Here is a 5,839-nt window from a genome sequence, read left to right as displayed (position 1 = left end):
TACAAGAAAATATTAAAATGGAAAATTGGGCAGCCCAATTGACTTCAAGACAACCCCGAGGAAACAAATGCATTTAGACAAGTCATCATGAAATATTTCATTTTCAATTAGTAGTGTTATGTATTGTAAATTTTGTGTTTTGTTGGGGCATTTTTGTAAGGTATTCACCTACAAAACCCTTTTTTTTTTTGCTCATATATTTAGCATTAGGAAAATCATGTATTCCTGTTAGAAAGAAGAGAACAATTGGAAATTTTTTATGAATTAGCTCTGTAATGCCTGATGTATTTTTAACAAAACAAGCGTAAAATCATACAACATAAATACTATTTTCGGTTAAAAAAATCCTCCAGCAATTAACTTTATACATAAACATTCCATACATAATGATTAAATATGAAATTATGTTGTCCCAAGATAAGATTTCATAAAGTAAACATAAATCTAATATTTTGTAAATCTAGAAAGGTAAATAACATTTAAAAAAAAAAAAAAACTTATTCCAAATATATAATAAATTTGTCAATCAAATAGAAACGCCATCATGCTATAATAAATTTGTCAATCAAATAGAAACGCCATCATGCAATAGCATGAATCATGTGAAATAAGATTAAATATATTTAATTAACATTTTCCATGTTTACCATCCTGACATTGTATGCTCATAAAAAAAAAAACAAAAAAAAGGTGGAAAAACGACAGTAGAATATGTCTAACTAATTGCAATTTCAAGAAATATATATCTCTCAAAAATAAAATAAATAAATAAAAACAAGAATAATTATGTGAAAAAATACTTATAAATTAAATAAATAAAAACAAGAATAATTATGTGAAAAAATACTTATAAATTCATAAGGAAAACTAATATTCACAACTTTGTGATAGCAATGTAAGCTCAGTGTGTGTCCTTACTCATAAAACAACTATCTCATACATAATTTGACGACCCCTATCACGTACTCATACACATTTTATTAAAGGCACGAGTAGCAATTGTGCCTCCCAACCATAATAATAACTAACTACATGTGTGAATTATTCAGATGTAATTACCTATATTAAATTTTTACTTATGCAAGAATGGTTTATTCTTAGTGGAGTGTTTTGGTGCTTTCTTTTTTCCTCTTTGAACAAAATTGACATAACCCATTTCCTCTTTGAACTCATTCATTTGTCAAGGCGGAACAAACTTATTTCAACTCTGATTAGGAGTCCCATGGCTTGCACTACATTATCAGGAATACATTTCAGCCACTAAATAATAGAGTCCACCTCTGATATTTTACTATGTTAAGATTAGGTATGTTCTATGCTAGAGCAATTTATTTAAATTTTCACAGTTAGCAATCACATCAGCATTACGATAAACTGCAAATAGAACATAAATATAATATGCAGAAGACAAGCCAAGACAAGAGGACACAAGATATGGCGCAAGCCAGGGACAAACCCCACAATGTGTGGGGAAACCCTTGATCAATTCTTCTTTTATCTTCAAAGTTCAGCAGAGAAAGAGAGAGAGAGAGAGTACAATTACAACAGAAGTCAACACTTTGACTTGTCTAGATCTAAGCATAGATCATCTTCTATAACAATGAGATCAGTTGAAGACATTCTGCTTCAACTGATTCTCCAAGGTGACGGCTTCACCTATCCATTTCGTCCATTTGCTACATCTTACCGTGGAGCACCATCTCAACTGTTTTCATCATCATGCAACCTCATCCATCATCATGCTGCTCATTATTTATCATCCCACTGTTTCATTCATCATCATAGAGCTGCTCCTGCTCTCATCATCATGCTGCTCATTATTTATCATGCCCACTGTTTCATTCATCATCATAGAGCTGCTCTAGCGCTCATCATCATGCTGCTCATTATTTATCATGCCCACTGTTTCATTCATCATCATACAATACTGCTTTGATGAGAGGATTATACACCATCTTTATCATTTTCATTATGTCGAGACTGAGTCCTTTTACAGGTATACCAAGGATCTCTTGACCATCATCAAAGACCTATTTCGTTATGCCAGGACTGACTTTTAGCATAATCTTCATTCAGTAGAGACATTGCTAGAAACCCTCTTCACTGCTTCTCCTTGTACCCAGACTTTCAGTAATTCATTAATTCGAGTTCTCCTCACTGTGACTGCATATGGAATGAGAGCACCAAGTTACATCTTTATATGCTGAGGTTGTTGTTCCTCAAGCACCTGAGCTGTGCAGTCAAACCCTTAACCATGCGGAGATGACTACGGCTCCTTTTCATGATTGCGTTCTCCTGCGGCTATATGTCTTGTCAGTGGTTCCTCGTTATACCTGCAGCTGGTGCGTATTAGAGTCGTCATGACAGTGAGTGAGAGTCTCTATTTACTGCGTATAGACTGCGTCTTCATGACTGCGTGGAAAGTGTTTTCATGATAGCGAGTGAGGTGCTGTGCGTATATAGTTTCCTTTGCCAACAGTTGTGCGTATATATGAATCTCATGCCCAGTGTATATAGTTTCCTTTGCCAACAGTTGTGCGTATATATGAATCTCATGCCCAGCGTATATAGTTTCCTTTTCCAATGGATATAGACAGTTGTGCGTATATATGAATCTCATGCCCAGCGTATATAGTTTCCTTTGCCAATGGATATAGACAGTTGTGCGTATATATGAATCTCATTCCCAGCATATATAGTTTCCATTGCCAACGAATATAGACAGTTGTGCATATATATGAATCTTATGACCAGCGTATATAGTTTCCTTTGCCAATGGATATAGACAGTTGTGCGTATATATGAATCTCATGCCCAGCGTATGTATGTAATGGCCTGCATTTAAATCATGAACTATGAACAACGTAACATGTCCACCATATCACTTCTATTATGAACTGCGTATATGAACAACATATCACATCCAGCGTGAACTGTGTATATGAACAACATATCACATCCAGCATATCTGAACAACGTATTGATTGTGTGGTCCATGCCTTGACTGAATTTCCTTTTTATGACAGTGTGTAACTTAAGGGCATCGTACTATAGATCGTTGTACGTTAATTAGGGCATCGTACTGTAGATTTTTGTGCATATAATTTCTCCATTAACAGATTAGGGCATCGTACTGTAGCTAGGGCATCATCTTGCAGCTGGGGCACCTTTTAGGCCAGCGTATTCTTTTGGTTCTCTCCTTCTCCAAAAACCCAGACGTGGAGAGGAGATCACCTCAAGAATACGTGTGTGTAAATGATATCAAATCCTCATCCATTTATACCAAAATCAGGATGATGAATAGACACGTCGGTTGGGCTTCTAGAGCCTACATAAGAGCTAGTCGGCTTGATAATAATTACATAAACAAAATAAATTCATATCTCCATAATTACTTATCGGAATCGGATGATCTTTGGATCAATCCTACACCTCTCGACGAGAGGGATCCAATAAAAATATCAGCTGCCATAAATAAGCCGACCCACATGGAGTTTGGCCCTAGTTGCCAATTTAACACTCCCTCTCAACTAGGGGGAACTCCATCTGTTGATCCATATGTCTGACTGTACTATCTCTGCCATCAGTGCCCTGCACTGCTCTACCTAGATCTGTTGGCTCTACTCTGCTCTGCTCAGCACTGTTGGCTCTGCTAGCTCTGCTCTGCTCAGCGCTGCTGGCTCTGCTAGCTCTGCTCTGCTCAGCGCTGCTGGCTCTGCTGACTCTGCTCTGCTCAGCTCTACTAGATTTGCTCTACTGGCTCTGCTCTGCTCCGCTCATCTCTGCTGAACTATGAAGAAGAAGAATTGATCGAGAATGAGTCATATCATTCTCCACTGACCTGAAGTCAGTCTCAGAGTGCGTACCACTGGTCCCAAACCAGTCTCAACCGACCCAAAGTCAGCGTCATAGTATGTACGACTCTCACTGGTCCCAGACCAGTACTGCACTGACACGAAGTCAGTCTCGGAGTATGTACCACTGGCCCCAGACCAGTCTCAGCCGACCCGAAGTCAGCGTCATAGCATGTACAACTCCTACCACTAGTCCCAAACTAGTATCATTGATCCCAGATCAATGGAGGACATCCTAGTGTAGGGAGTACGGTAGATACAACGATGCGTCCATCGGTATTACTATGGTCCCTAACTTCATTTCCCTGCTCATTGATCAGATGAGAGGTACTTCCCATGAGTCCCAGACTGCATGGGTAGGAAGCCTCGACAGGAGAACTTAATCAATCTTGTCCTCACAGGAGAACACATCAATCCTGCTACAATCGCCATGGAGAACACATCAATCCAGGCTGCCATGGAGAACACATCAATCCAGGCCTCACAGGAGAACACATCAATCCTGCTACAATCGCCATGGAGAACACATCAATCCAGGCCTCACAGGAGAACTAATCATCCTGCTACACAAGAGAGCGAATCATCTTGTCCCACAAGAGAGCGAACCATCTTGTTTCAGTGCGCACCACCAGGGGAGGGTGAGTCACCCTGTGGTCGTATGTTGCTCCAATAGAACTGCAAGCCCCTCAAAGCTCCTAGAGCTCAATGTATGCAGCATGCAGGACCCTTTTTCAAAGGTCTCTCGAAGACTCCAAGTCGTTCAGGAAAATCACAAATTTGATCTTTCCCCAGGGCTCTGTCCTGTACATCATCTCAGTGTGATGGAGCCTCCTTGATCATCGACTTACCATATACCAGATAAGGCAGTAATTGATGTCTATCTGTTGGAGCAATTGTCAAATACGAGATTCCTCAATAATCGAATCCCATCTCTGGTTGTCACAGAGAATCACAGTGGTATTCATCATGTGTACAAATAGCTCACTGAAGAGCTTCAGCAACCAGACCGCCTCACAGAAGGCCATACTATCAGCAATGTATTCTGCCTTGGTGGTGCTCAGAGTCACCGATTTCTGCTTCCTGCTCATCCAGGATATCAAGGCAGATTCCAAACAGCACTGAGAAGTGCTCTAGTGATCCTCCATACTTCCTGCCCACTCATCATTCGAATAATCATGAGGTTTCATATTTCTGGCAGTGTATCTCAATTCATGAGAGATTGTGCCCTGAATATATCTTAGAAGATTCTTGGCACCAATCAAGTGAGGCTCAACCGAATATGAGCTCACCATGCTAACTGCAACACAGATGTCCGGACAGAGGTTCTCCAAGAACATCAACGCGAATGAGTTTATGAAACTGAGAGGCATTTCCCAAATCTGGTCTGAAATCATTACCATATAACTTCTAAAAGTTAAGATCCTCGAGGCAGTCACAAGCTTGCAGCTTATCTTCCCACGTTCCGAATCCAACTCCCTTTGTCTCCTATAAATGAGAGGGTTAGCACCTGTGAGACATAGGTGTTGGTACGAGAGGTTTATCATCCACGACCTTTGAGTAATGGTTTGGATCGGTTTCACTCCTAGTGAATCTCAGCTGCATTAGACAGCTATCAATCCTCTCATACTATGCCTGAGGTGTTTTTCTTCAAGCCATAGAGGGCTTTCTTCCACCTGTATACATGAGATTCCTTGATCATGATTCTCAAACTCCTCGGGTTGTTCCAAACTTGTGAACCTGCTGCATGAGGGGAATGGTCCCCTTATAATATTTTCCTTCGGTACATTTCAGACATGTACCTTCATGCTTCTTTTTGAATTCAGGCATCCTAGTCACCATCTGACTCACAGACCTCCAGTGCTGAGTCAATGGACATGGTCCCCAGTGGACTTCCTGCAACTTGATACAACCCTGAACTCAAAAACATCTTTAAAAGATCTATTTTCAAACACGTACATTTCCATCGATAAGTGCCACCCTGTAAC

The sequence above is a fragment of the Pinus tabuliformis genome, chromosome 6, assembly GCF_031772625.1.
Source record: "Pinus tabuliformis cultivar Carrire ecotype Pingquan chromosome 6, CPIR1, whole genome shotgun sequence".
In the NCBI taxonomy this organism is placed as follows: domain Eukaryota; kingdom Viridiplantae; phylum Streptophyta; class Pinopsida; order Pinales; family Pinaceae; genus Pinus; species Pinus tabuliformis.
Note: the sequence above shows the minus strand (reverse complement) of the source record.